This window comes from Triturus cristatus, chromosome 1_2 (genome assembly GCF_964204655.1).
Source record: "Triturus cristatus chromosome 1_2, aTriCri1.1, whole genome shotgun sequence".
Taxonomy (NCBI): domain Eukaryota; kingdom Metazoa; phylum Chordata; class Amphibia; order Caudata; family Salamandridae; genus Triturus; species Triturus cristatus.
Window position 1 is genome coordinate 1,093,957,783 of NC_140580.1, and position 14,877 is coordinate 1,093,972,659.

The window sequence follows — 14,877 nt, forward strand, 5'->3', positions numbered from 1 at the left end:
TAGGTTAGAACGTTCTGTTTTTCCCCAGTCTATCATTATCCTAATGTTGCTAAAAAGGGTTTGTTTCAGAAGAAATACATTATTATTAGTAAGGCCAACCCCAACCACTGGTACGTTGTAAATCCTCAGTTTGTGCTTATCCAGACCAAGCACTCCAAAAATATACTGCCTACTTGTATGGATGGCATCTCATTCCTTTGCCTTGCAATCCTCATTGTCTTATGTAACATTTCCTATAGACTTATTTATGCATGTGTGGTTCATTGAAATGAAATGCATGTGAGAGGGGCTATGGAGAAATGAGGGGCAGTGTTGGTACTGAGGAAATCCATTGAGAAAGAAGTCATTGGGGGACACCAAAAAAAAGATTGTCACACCGGGCAGCACCAGCATTGAAGCCAGCCCTTGATTCAGGTTATTACATTGAATAGACTTTAAGGTCTATTCACAAGCTACATTTTGTAGTATTTTTAGTGGTACTACAATAGTACTACTGTCGTACTACAAAATGCTATTCATAAACCTAAGTGTGGAGGTTCCACCTCTCTTGTTTTTCCACTGTGGAGATCGCCTCCCCGACTGCGGAGTCTTTGCAGACATAAGTATACGTTTTAGGGGCCGATTACGATCTCGTCCAGAAAGCATTTCTATCGAATCGGTCCCAGAATGCTTTCTGGACGACTCAGATTGGGTGAGCCCGAACAAGCGATTTGGATGTATCCGGATGCTTTTGGATACGATTCGGTTGGATTCCCATTGAAGTAAGGAGTGGCTGGAGAAAACCTTGCACCCTGTGGCTGGCACCCCATGGTGCATGCCACACTGTGCATGGTTGGAAAGGGGTGTCCCTTGGGTACCCCCACGGGCCCGATTCGGAGGCCCACGGGTGAAGGGGTGGCCTGCTACGGGCCCCCAGAGACAGATTCCGGCAGCCATTTCGTTGCAGGGAAACCGATTTGAAACGGCTGTCCAAATCGGTCATCGTAAACACTTGCTCAGAAAACAAGTCCATAGAGCTGTACAATTCGGCACCGAAATACCCGACCTATCCGAATGCCTCTCGGAACCGATTCGGACAGCCCTATCTGTTTACAGGCATTGCAATCTTTCGTACAATTCGATTGGCAACAAGGGTTCCAAATCGTATTCAGCAAACCCGAACCCGATTCGGAGCCCTTCCAAATGGGATCGTAATCGACCCCTTAGTAGTAAATGTGGGTGGAACAGAGGGTAGTGGCTGGACAATGACAGAATACTTACTAGAAAATGGGAAGGGTTAAGGCACGAGTAAAGGAGGGGTGTAGGGAAAGTTAGGAAAGGGTTTAGGGAGAAACACTGGTAAATTTGTCTTCACCCCTGTTTCACGTGGTGGAGACAAGTAAGTCTACACTTTTGAGAAGATTTACTCTCAGATGGGCACAGTCACAAAGGTGACTTACACTTGTGATTAAGGTAAACTTGAAATTTTATTCTTGACGTTTGAGTAACCTTATTACTTTGGGCTATTACGTCAAATTTCACTCTTAGGGCCTGATATAGAACTTGGCTCTCTTACCACTGTCCCGCTGCGGCGGCGGTCCCATGTACTCCATCGAGTTGACGGCAGCCAATTTGCCATATTTAGATGTTGCGGCAATAGACAGGAGACCGCTGTGGCGGCGGTCTTCTCGGCTGGCTGGCAGTACTCCGGCGCCGTCAGGCTGGCCGTATTGCACCGAGCCGATTTAGATGTTCCCTTTGAGCTGGCGGTGTCTTGGAAGCGGAATCCTGATGTTATGGGGCAATTTTGGTATGGAAACAGGTAAGTACTGCTTATTTACATCTCAATACACATATATGTTGTGCATATGTCAATATGTACATGTAGTTAATGTGTGTTGGCCATTGCTTTTACATCGATGCACCGTTACCATTTTGCTCAAGGTAACCCTGCCCAGTACAGACAGTGGCAGAGTGTTCCAAAACCATATGGAGGTGCCCAGACTGTCCACCACCCAGCCCATGTTAAGGTCATATTGCTGTCTCGGGTCATGCACCACCTTTATACCCCAATACTGGAACTTTACCATTTCCCACGCAGCCCCACATCAAGGAGCTCTGTGTTCCAGGAAGTCACCATGGCAGTCAGGGGAATACGACTGTCTCATGTCTATTGACATGTAGGCCAGACGCACGCCCAAAATTGTCCATTATCCCAAGCAATATCGGCAATGAACCCTCTGGCGCTATAGCTATATGAAGGTGCCGTCAGTGTATATTGAGACAATATGGGTGTTATCAACATCTGTCACCCCCCCATTCCCCTAGATCCTGCCTCAGGCATAAGGCCAATGGCTCCATGGCCAGTGCGAAAAAGAGCACGGACAGCCCCTCGTTCAACTGAAAATGCCTCGGACACCACGTACCCCGTCCATCCCTAGTCCACACTCTCGCCAATGGTGCCTTGCATAATAGTTGTACCCCGGACATGAACCCCGGTCCTATACCCATTCGTTGCAACACCGTTCATAGATACTCCCATCCCAAAGTGTCACAGGCTTTCTGTATATCTAAAGCCACCAGTGCCACCTCCACATCTGATCCCCGAAGCTCACTCATTACGTGCGACTGATGCCAGATGTTCATATGTATCCCTCGGCCTGGTATGAAGCCGCACTGGTCATTCTCACCAGGCTCGTGACCACGCAACATAGTCTCATTACAAGGTCAATTACTACCTTAAGTACATGAATACCAAATCACATAATCTTCTATATAGATAATACATTTCGTGTTGAATCAAGTGATAATGTTTTCCTGGGTAGAGATCTTATTTTCTGAGTTTTACTATTTTTAGATTTTCAACTCAACACAGGTTATTTGGATTTTTGTTTGAAACGTAATTTACACAATGTGTTTGGAGATAATTCAATGACTATTTAATAGACCAAAGTCAAGGAATTAATAGAAACATTTTGAATGGTTATGCTTATCTATTGTAGGCCTTTTCAGTCTATGTGGCATTTTGCATTTGATGTAATCTGTATTGTTGCTGGAGTTGCACAATTATAATCCTGGTCAACTCGGCCTTGCATTTCGGAGACCTACAAATAATGTAGGTACCTTACATTCCTTTCTTTTAGCACTTACAGAATGGGAGGCGTTTTAAAACCCAGGCAATGTCCAAGCTGTGATCGAAGCAAAGGAACTCATGGAAGGGAATGTTTCTTGGAGAATGGTGTGAAAGGTTGTTAAGGCCTTTTGGGTGCTCAGAATGTATTCTGTCTTCATTGATCAGCAGAGAAATAACAGGAAGAGACATTGAGGGTCAGAAAAGAGGAGAAGGAGAGCAAATAGAGGGGGGAGACTAAGCAGAAACAACATAGGCAGATAGCGAGGAAAGGAAAGGCCAGCTTTAATCACAGTAGTAGTATTAGAAGTAGTAATATTGTCTGTACACATGTGTTTTCGTGTTGTGTGTATGTGTGTGCGTGTGCCTGTTTGTGTGTGTGCATGCATGTGTGGTGTGTGGGTGTGTGTCTGTGTGCGAGGCTGCACTCGAAGTCTGCTGATAGAGAATTTGCTACATATCAGAAGTCCATGAAAGTCCAAATTTCAATCTCAAAGGAAATTAGGAACCTGCAAATTTATCATCACACTCTTAATTTTTAAATGTACGCCGTTAAGATCCATCATTTCAGTGTTGCTTACATTTGAACTCTATGGGGCCAAGTAACAAATAGCATTTTGTAGTATTTAATACTACAGTAGTACTAACATACTAAAAAGTGCTATTCACACATCAAGGGTCAGCGACCTCGACCTCTTTCTCTCCTACAGTTGGGGTTTTATGTTAAGTATCTCCCTCCAATATGTTCTGTGGGAGTGTGTTGCAGTACCTGTGAGTGGCCATGTGTGGTGCTAGACTCACACCAAGGCTGGTCTGGTGTAAGTTTACTACTGTTTTGGGTCCTTTTCTGCTGTGACCTTTAGGGCTGTAGTAGTTTTAGGAGCGTAATTTGTGAATAGCAATGTCCTTACATTTTTGTGGGTGTATATTTGATTTATTTAGCATGTGCCTCCCTACACCGTTGCTTGCCCCTCTCTAAACCCCTCCTTAAAAGTTTCTAAACTTCTCTGTTTTAGTAGCATGTATTCCTCATTTTCAAGCCTCTCCCACGCCCCCCGCCCACATTTGGTATGAAAATGTATTCCTAAGTGTGTAGAAATCTCCAGGAGGCTGGCAGAAATCTTTGCACAGAAAAGAAAGACGAGGTTAAGCCAAGGTCATCGTATGTAGGTTTTTAAATAGCATTTTGTCGTACATGAGTAGTTCTACTTTAGGTACGACAAAATGCTTTATCTGAATGGCCCCTTAGGTGGAAATCTACACTTGGAAATGGTGAATAGCAAAATGTGTAGATTTACACATAAGTACAAAAGTAAACGTATACGTGAAGAAAGTCTACATGCTGACAATTACCCGGGGAATAATGCCCGCTGTGTGTGGTGGGGGCAATTCTTGCCATCTGCCAGTGCTAATGAGGATATTACTTATCGTTAAAGGTGCAATTAAGAATCCTAATAACCCATGTCAACCCCCCATTGAGTATTTAATAAAGTTTGCAGTAGAGATGTAAATGTGAAGTGTCTGTGGATCCTTGAAAGCTGCATCCCTTTGAAAAAGTTCATGAAGGAAATGTCAATAATTGATGGACCATTTTTAACCCTGTTCATTCTGGTTTCCCTGGGGTCTTTCACACCGGTTATAGTGCATAGACAAACAAAAGAGAGAGAAAGAGAGTGCGAGTGAAAGAGAGAGACAGCAACAGAGAGAGAGAATTAGAGAGAGAGAGAGGATGATAGAGAGAGAGAGAGAGCAACAGAGAGAGAGAGCAACAGAGGGAGAGGAAGATATTAAGAAAGAGCAAAAGAGAGTGGATTAGAGAGAGAGATATATAGAGCATACCTGCCAACTCACACGGTGGCTCTGTGTGACACACGTTCTCGGCTCCCCTCTCACGGTCACGAACAGAAAACCACTGTAAATAGTGGAGTTCAGTTCGTTTTCAGAGGCTTTGAACTGCCGACGCACGAGCCTCAGCAGATTAATTTATTTATTTTTGGAGGAGGAGGTTTGGGGGTGAGGTGGGGGCAAAAATGCCTCTATGCGCTTTTCACACGAGGCCTTCAAGTCCCGCCCCCTCCTCACAAGGTGAAATTTCTGTTCAAGTTGTCAGGTCTGATAGAGAGAGAGGAAGATAAGGTGAGCGAGAGCAACAGAGAGAGGGGCTAGATAGAGAGCAACAGAGAAATAGTTAGCTAGAGTTAGAGCGAGAGAGAGCCGCAGATAGTTAGAGAGGAGATAGAGAGATTGCAACAGAGAGACAGGGAGGGAGATCCAAAGATACATAGAGAAAGACAGAAAGAGCGAAAGAGATGGTGAGAGAGGGGACAGCGAACGAGAGAGAGGCAAAAGACAGAGGGCCATATGTATCAAAATCCTCATTTGCTATTCTCAAATAGCGATTTTTTGCGAATCGCCATTTGAGAATCGCAAAATGCTATGTATGTAGGATTTGCAATACATTTTGCGAATCTTACATATTCCTTAATTGCGAATCTCAAAGTGCAATTTGCAATTAAGGAATACCTCCCCGTTCATTCCTATGGGCACAGAAGCCCATTGGAATGACTGGGAAGACATTTTCAATTTGCGATTAGCAATTAGAGAATCGCAAATTAAGAATGCAATTTCAAGGGTGCAAGGATGTCAAAAGGACACCCTGTTGCACCCCTGAAATAAGCATGGTTGCACATGTGGCGCACATACATGCCCTAAGGGCATGATGTATGTGCTTCACAGTGCACTTTGAAAAATGCAAAAAGTGCATTTTTCAAAGAAATCACAAGTTACCACCAACTTGAAGTTGGTGGCAATTTGCGATTCCTTAAGGCCAAATTGCCCTTTTTTGGTGCTTCTTACATTGCATTTAAGGAATCGCAAAGTTTGCGATTCCTTAAATACAATCGCAAAATAAGGAATCGCAAATTATGCGATTCCTTATTTTGCACACAGATTTGCCTCATACATACCACTAAGCAAAATTGCGATCGACAGTCCATGTGTGAAGGCAGCATGCCCTGCTGCTGTCAGTAATGTAACTAGTCCATGTGCGAAGGCAGCATGCACTGCTGCTGTCACTAATGTAACTAGTCTTTGTGTGAAGGCAGCATGCACTGCTGCTGTCAGTAATGTAACTAGTCCATGTGTGAATGCGGCATGCTCTGCTGCTGTCAGTAATGTAATTAGTCCATGTGTGAAAGCAGCTTGCACCGCTGCTGTCAGTAATGTGAATAGTCCTTATGTGAAGACAGCATGTGCTGCTGCTGTCAGTAATGTAACTAGTCCTTGTGTGAAGGCAGCATGCACTGCTGCTTTCAGTAATGCAAATAGTCCTTGGTGAAGGCAGCATGCACTGCTGCTGTCACTAATGTAACTATTGTTTGTGTGGAGGCAGCATGCACTGCTTCTGTTACTAATGTAACTAGTCTGTGTGAAGGCAGCACGCACTGCTGCTGTCACTAATGCAACTAGTACTTGCGTGAAGGCAGCATGCACTACTGCTGTCAGTAATGTAACTAGTCCATGTGTGAAGGCGGCATGCACTGCTGCTGTCAGTAATGCAACCAGTCCTTGCGTGAAGGCAGCATGCACTGCTGCTGTCGGTAATGTAAATTGTCCTTGTGTGAAGACAGCATGCGCTTGCTGCTGTCAGCAATGTAACTAGTCTTTGTGTGAAGGCAGCATGCACTGCTGCTGTCACTGATGTAATTAGTCTTTGTGTGATGGCGGCACACACTGCTGCTGTTACTGATGTAACTAGTCTTTGTGTGATGGCGGCACACACTGCTGATGTCAGTAATGTAGCCAGTCCTTTTGTGAAGGCAGCATGCACTGCGGCTGTCAGTGATGTAACTAGTCCTTGTGTGAAGGCAGCATGCACTGCTGCTGTCAGTAAAGCAACTAGTCCATGTGAGAAGGCAGCATGCACTGCTGTTGTCACTAATATAGCTAGTCTTTGACTGAAGGCAACATGTACTGCTGCTGTCAGTAATGTTACTAGTCCTTGTGTGAAGGCAGCATGCAAGGCTGCTGTCAGTAATCTAAATAGTCCTTGTGTGAAGACAGCATGCAATGCTGCTGTCAGTAATGTAACTAGTCTTTGTGTGAAGGCAGCATGCACTGCTGTTGTCACTAATATAACTAGTCTTTTACTGAAGGCAACATGTATTACTGCTGTCAGTAATGTTACTAGTCTTTGTGTGAAGGCAGCATGCACTGCTGTTGTCACTAATATAACTAGTCTTTGACTGAAGGCAACATGTATTCCCGCTGTCAGTAATGTTACTAGTCCTTGTGTGAAGGCAGCATGCAATGCTTCTGTCAGTAATTTAAATAGTCCTTGTGTGAAGACAGCATACACCGCTGCTGTCAGCGATGTAACTAGTCTTTGTGTGAAGGCAGCATACACTGCTGCTGTCAGTAATGTTACTAGTCCTTGCATGAGGGCATCATGCACTGCTGCTGTCACTGACGTAATTAGTATTTGTGTGATGGCAGCATGCACTGCTGCTGTCAGTAATGTAACTAGTCCATTGTGTGAAGGCAGCATGCACTGCTGTTGTCAGTAATGTAACTAGTCTTTGTGTGACAGCGCCATGCACTGCTTCTGTCAAAAATGTAACTAGTCTTTGTGTGAAGGCAGCTTGCACTGCTTCGGTCAAAAATGTAAATAGTACCTGTGTGAAGGCAGCATGCACTGTCGCTGTCAAAAATGCAAATAGTACTTGTGTGAAGGCAGCATGTGCTGTTGCTGTCAGGAATATAACTAGTCTTTGTGTGAAGGCAGCATGCACTGCTTCTTTAAAAAATTTAAATAGTACTTGTGTGAAGGCAGCATGCACTGTTGCTGTCAGTAATGTAACTAGACTTTGTGTGAAGGCCGCATGCACTGCTTCTGTCAAAAATGTAACTAGTACTTGTGTGAAGGCAGCATACACTGCTTCTGTCAAAAATGTAACTAGTAATTGTGTGAAGGCAGCATGCACTGCTTCTGTCAAAAATGTAACTAGTCTTTGTGTGAAGGCAGCATGCACTGCTTCTGTCAAAAATGTAACTAGTACTTGTGTGAAGGCAGCCTGCACTGCTGCTGTCAGTGATGTAACTAGTACTTGTGTGAAGGCAGCATGCAATGCCGCTCTCATTGATATAACTAGCACTTGTGTGAAGGGAGCATGCATTGCTGCTGTCAGTAATGTAACTAGTCTTTGTGTGAAGGCAGCATGCATTGTTACTGTCAGTAACATCACTAGTGTTTGTGTGAAGGCAGCATGCACTGCTGCTGTCAGTAATGTAACTAGTCCTTGTGTGAAGGCAGCATTCACTGCTACTGTCACTGATGTAACTAGTCTTTATGTTAGGATATCATGCACTGCTGCTGTCAGCGATTTAACTAGTACTTATGTGAAGGCAGCGTGCACTGCTGCTGTCAGTAATGCAACTAGTCTATGAGTGAAGGCTGCATGCACTGCTGCTGTCAGTAATGCAACTAGTCCTTGTGTGAAGGCAGCATGCACTGCTGTTGTCAGTAATGCAACTAGTCCTTACATGAAGGCAGCATGTACTGCTGCTGTCAGTAATGCAACTAGTCCTTGTGTGAAGGCAGCATGTACTGCTGTTGTCACTAATATAACTAGTCTTTGACTGAAGGCAACATGTACTACTGCTGTCAGTAATGTTACTAGTCCTTGTGTGAAGGCAGCATGCAATGCTGTTATCAGTAATGTGAATAGTCCTTGTGTGAAGACAGCATGCAATGCTGCTGTCAGTAATGTAAACAGTCCTTGTGTGAAGACAGCAAGCACCGTTGCTGTCAGCGATGTAACTAGTCTTTGTGTGAAAGCAGCATGCACTGCTGTTGTCACTAATAACTAGTCTTTGACTGAAGGCCACATGTATTGCTGCTGTCAGTATTACTAGTCCTTGTGTGAAGGCAGCATGCACTGCTGCTGTCACTGATGTAATTAGTCTTTGTGTGATGGCGGCATGCACTGCTGCTGTCAGTAATGTAACTATTCCTTATGTGAAGGCAGCATGCACTGCTGCTGTCAGTAATATAACTAGTCTTTGTGTGATGGCACCATGCACTGCTTCCTTAAAAAACTGTAACTAGTCTTTTTGTGAAGGCAGCATGCACTGCTGCTGTCAATAATGTAAATAGTCCTTGTGTGAAGGCAGCATGCACTGCTGCTGTCAGTAATGTAACTAGTCTTTGTGTGATGGCTCCATGCACTGCTTCTGTCAAAAATGTAACTAGTCTTTGTGTAAAGACAGCATGCACTGCTGCTGTCAGTGATGTAACTAGTCTGTGTGCAGAGGCAGCATGCACTGGTTGTCGCAAAAATGTAACTAGTCTTTGTGTGAAGGCGGCATGCACTGCTGTTGTCACTGATGTAACTAGTCCTTGTGTGAAGGCAGCATGCACTGCTTTGGTCAAAAATTTAATTAGTACTTGTGTGAAGGCAGCATGCACTGTTGCTGTCAAAAATGCAAATAGTACTTGTGTGAAGGCAGCATGTGCTGTTTCTGTCAAAAATGTAAATAGTACTTGTGTGAAGGCAGCATGCACTGTTGCTGTCAGGAATATAACTAGTCTTTGTGTAAAGGCAGCATGCACTGCTTCTGTCAAAAATGTAAATAGTACTTGTGTGAAGGCAGCATGCACTGTTGCTGTCAGTAATGTAACTAGTCTTTGTGTGAAGGCAGCATGCACTGCTTCTGTCAAAAATGTAGCTAGTACTTGTGTGAAGGCAGCATACACTGCTTCAGTCAAAAATGTAAATAGTGTTTGTGTGAAGGCAGCATGCACTGCTGTTGTCACTAATATAACTAGTCTTTGACTGAAGGCAACATGTATTCCTGCTGTCAGTAATGTTACTAGTCCTTGTGTGAAGGCAGCATGCAATGCTTCTGTCAGTAATTTAAATAGTCCTTGTGTGAAGACAGCATACACCGCTGCTGTCAGCGATGTAACTAGTCTTTGTGTGAAGGCAGCATACACTGCTGCTGTCAGTAATGTTACTAGTCCTTGCATGAGGGCATCATGCACTGCTGCTGTCACTGACGTAATTAGTCTTTGTGTGAAGGCAGCTTGTACTGCTACTGTCAGCCATGTAACTAGACCATGTGCAAAGGCAGTATGCACTGCTTGTTTAAAAAATGTAACTAGTCTTTGTGTGAAGGTGGCATGCGCTGCTGTTGTCAGTGATGTCACTAGTCCTTGTGTGAAGGCAGCATGCACTGCTGGTGTCACTAATATAACTAGTCTTTGACTGAAGGTAACATGTACTACTGCTGTCAGTAATGTTACTAGTCCTTGTGTGAAGGCAGCATGCAATGCTGTTGTCAGTAATGTAAATATTCCTTGTGTGAAGACAGCATGCAATGCTGCTGTCAGTAATGTAAATAGTCCTTGTGTGAAGACAGCATGCACCACAGCTGTTAGCGATGTAACTAGTCTTTGTTTGATAGCAGCATGCACTGCTGTTGTCACTAATAACTAGTCTTTGACTGAAGGCAACATGTATTGCTGCTGTCAGTAATGGTACTAGTCCTTGTGTGAAGGCAGCATGCACTGCTGCTGTCACTGATGTAATTAGTCTTTGTGTGATGGCGGCATGCACTGCTGCTGTCAGTAATGTAACTAGTCCTTGTGTGAAGGCAGCATGCACTGCTGCTGTCAGTAATGTAACTAGTCTTTGTGTGATGGCACCTTGCACTACTTCTTTCAAAACTGTAACTAGTCTTTGTGTGAAGGCAGCATGCACTGCTCCTGTCAGCGATGTAAATAGTCTTTGTGCAAAGGCAGCATACACTGGTTGTGGCAAAAATGTAACTAGTCTTTGTGTGAAGGCGGCATGCACTGCTGTTGTCACTGATGTAACTAGTACTTGTGTGAAGGCAGCATGCAATGCTGCTCTCATTGATGTAACTAGTACTTGTGTGAAGGGAGCATGCACTGTTGCTGTCAGGAATATAACTAGTCTTTGTGTGAAGGCAGCATGCACTGCTTCTTACAAAAATGTAAATAGTACTTGTGTGAAGACAGCATGCACTGTTGCTGTCAGTAATGTAACTAGTCTTTGTGTGAAGGCAGCATGCACTGCTTCTGTCAAAAATGTAACTAGTACTAGTGTGAAGGCAACATACACTGCTTCTGTCAAAAATGTAACTAGTACTTGTGTGAAGGCAGCACACACTGCTTCATTCAAAAATGTAACTAGTACTTGTGTGAAGGCAGCATACACTTCTTCTGTCAAAAATGTAACTAGTATTTGTGTGAAGGCAGCATACACTGCTTCTGTCAAAAATGTAAATAGTACTTGTGTGAAGGCAGCATGCACTGCTGCTGTCAGCGATGTAACTAGTCTTTGTGCAAAGGCAGCATGCACTGCTTGTGGCAAAAATATAACTAGTCTTTGTGTGAAGGCGGCATGCACTGCTGTTGTCAGTGATGTAACTAGTCCTTGTGTGAAGGCAGCATGCACTGCTTCAGTCAAAAATTTAAATAGTACTTGTGTGATGGCAGCATGCACTGTTGCTGTCAAAAATGCACATAGTACTTGTGTGAAGGCAGCATGTGCTGTTGCTGTCAGGAATATAACTAGTCTTTGTGTGAAGGCAGCATGCACTGCTTCTGTCAAAAATGTAAATAGTACTTGTGTGAAGGCACTGTTGCTGTCAGTAATGTAACTAGTCTTTGTGTGAAGGCAGCATGCACTGCTTCTTTCAAAAATGTAACTAGTACTTGTGTGAAGGCAGCATACACTGCATCTGTCAAAAATGTAACTAGTATTTGCGTGAAGGCAGTATACACTGCTTCTGTCAAAAATGTAAATAGTACTTGTGTGAAGGCAGCATGCACTGCTGCTGTCAGCGATGTAACTAGTCTTTGTGCAAAGGCAGCATGCACTGATCGTGGCAAAAATGTAACTAGTCTTTGTGTGAAGGCGGCATGCACTGCTGTTGTCAGTGATGTAACTAGTCCTTGTCTGATGGCAGCATGCACTGCTTCGGTCAAAAATTTAAATAGTGCTTGTGTGAAGGCAGCATGCACTGTTGCTGTCAAAAATGCAAATAGTACTTGTGTGAAGGCAGCATGTGCTGTTGCTGTCCGGAATATAACTAGTCTTTGTGTGAAGGCAGCATGCACTGCTTCTTACAAAAATGTAAATAGTACTTGTGTGAAGACAGCATGCACTGTTGCTGTCAGTAATGTAACTAGTCTTTGTGTGAAGGCAGCATGCACTGCTTCTGTCAAACATGTAACTAGTACTAGTGTGAAGGCAACATACACTGCTTCTGTCAAAAATGTAACTAGTACTTGTGCGAAGGCAGCACACACTGCTTCATTCCAACATGTAACTAGTACTTGTGTGAAGGCAGCATACACTGCTTCTGTCAAAAATGTAACTAGTATTTGTGTGAAGGCAGCATACACTGCTTCTGTCAAAAATGTAAATAGTACTTGTGTGAAGGCAGCATGCACTGCTGCTGTCAGCGATGTAACTAGTCTTTGTGCAAAGGCAGCATGCACTGCTTGTGGCAAAAATCTAACTAGTCTTTGTGTGAAGGCGGCATGCACTGCTGTTGTCAGTGATGTAACTAGTCCTTGTGTGAAGGCAGCATGCACTGCTTCAGTCAAAAATTTAAATAGTACTTGTGTGAAGGCAGCATGCACTGTTGCTGTCAAAAATGCAAATAGTACTTGTGTGAAGGCAGCATGTGCTGTTGCTGTGAAGAATATAACTAGTCTTGTGTGAAGGCAGCATACATGGCTTCTGTAAAAAATGTAACTAGTACTTGTGTGAAGGCAGCATACATTGCTTCTGTCAAAAATGTAACTAGTACTTGTGTGAAGGCAGCATACACGGCTTCTGTCAAAATTGTAACTAGTATTTGCGTGAAGGCAGCATAAACTGCTTCTGTCAAAAATTTAAACAGTACTTGTGTGAAGGCAGCATGCACTGTTGCTATCAGTAATGTAACTAGTCTTTGTGTGAAGGTAGCATGCACTGCTTGTGTCAAAAATGTAACTAGTCTTTGTGTGAAGGCAGCATACACTGCTTCTGTCAAAAATGTAACTAGTACTTGTGTGAAGGGAGCATCCACTGCTACTGTCAGTGATGTAACTAGTACTTGTGTGAAGGGAGCAAGCACTGCTACTGTCAGTCATGTAACTAGTCTTTGAGTGAAGGCAGCATGCATTGTTGCTGTCAGTAACTTAACTAGTGTTTGTGTGAAGGCAGCATGCACTGCTGCTGTCAATAATGTAACTAGTCCTTGTGTGAAGGCAGCATTCACTGCTGTGGTCACTGATGTAACTAGTCCTTATGTTAGAATACCATGCACTGCTGCTGTCAGTGATGTAACTAGTACTTACGTGAAGGCAGCATTCACTGCTGCTGTCAGTAATGTTACTAGTCTTAACATGAAGGCAGCATGCACTGCTTCTGCTACTAATGTAACTAGTCTGTGTGAAGGCAGCATGCACTGCTTCTGTCAAAAATGTAACTAGTACTTGCGTGAAGGCAGCCTGCACTGCTTCTTTCAATAATGTAAATAGTACTTGTGTGAAGGCATCATGCACTGTTCCTGTCAGTAAAGTAGCTAGTCTTTGTGTGAAGGCAGCATGCACTGCTTCTGTCAAAAATGTAACTAGTCTTTGTGTGAAGGCAGCATGCACTGCCTCTGTCAAAAATGTAACTAGTACTTGTGTGAAGGTAGCATGCACTGCTGCTGTCAGTGATGTAACTAGTACTTGTGTGAAGGCAGCATGCAATGCTGCTCTCATTGATGTAACCAGTACTTGTGTGAAGGGAGCATGCATTGCTGCTGTCAGTCACGTGACTAGTGTTTGTGTGAAGGCAGCATGCACTGCTGCTGTCAGTAATGTAACTAGTACTTGTGTGAAGGCAGCATTCACTGCTGCTGTCACTGATGTAACTAGTCTTTATGTTAGGATACCATGCACTGCTGCTGTCAGCGATTTAACTAGTACTTATGTGAAGGCAGCGTGCACTGCTGCTGTCAGTAATGCAACTAGTCCTTGTGTGAAGGCAGCATGCACTGCTGTTGTCAGTAATGCAACTAGTCCTTGCATGAAGGCAGCATGCACTGCTGCTGTCGGTAATGTAACTAGTCCTTGTGTGAAGGCAGCATTCACTGCTTTTGTCACTAATATAACTAGTCTTTGACTGAAGTCAACATGTACTGCTGCTGTCACTAATGTTACTAGTCCTTGTGAGAAGGCAGCATGCAATGTTGTTTTCAGTAATGTAAATAGTCCTTGTGTGAAGACAGCATGCAATGCTGCTGTCAGTAATGTAAATAGTCCTTGTGTGTCAGCGATGTAACTAGTCTTTGTGTGAAAGCAGCATGCACTGCTGTTGTCACTGATGTAATTAGTCTTTGTGTGATGGCGGCATGCACTGCTGCTGTCAATAATGTAACTAGTCCTTGTGTGAAGGCAGCATGCACTGCTGCTGTCAGTAATGTAACTAGTCTTTGTGTGATGGCTCCATGCACTGCTTCTGTCAAAAATGTAACTAGTCTTTCTGTGAAGACAGCATGCACTGCTGCTGTCAGCGATGTAACTAGTCTTTGTGTGAAGGCAGCATGCACTGCTTCGGTCAAAAATGTAATTAGTCCTTGTGTGAAGGCAGCATGCACTGCTGCTGTCAAAAATGCAAAAAGTACTTGTGTGAAGGCAGCATGTGCTGTTGCTATCAGGAATATAACTAGTCTTTGTGTTAAGGCAGCATGCACTGCTTCTG

The 14,877-nt window shown here is 43.8% G+C and overlaps 1 long non-coding RNA gene across 1 annotated transcript in view; it reads left to right on the plus strand.

The window, feature by feature from the left end:
* LOC146868738 (uncharacterized) overlaps nt 1–14,877 on the plus strand; it is a 270,816-nt gene that overhangs the window by 18,272 nt on the left and 237,667 nt on the right. The gene's annotated exons all lie outside the window — the stretch shown is intronic.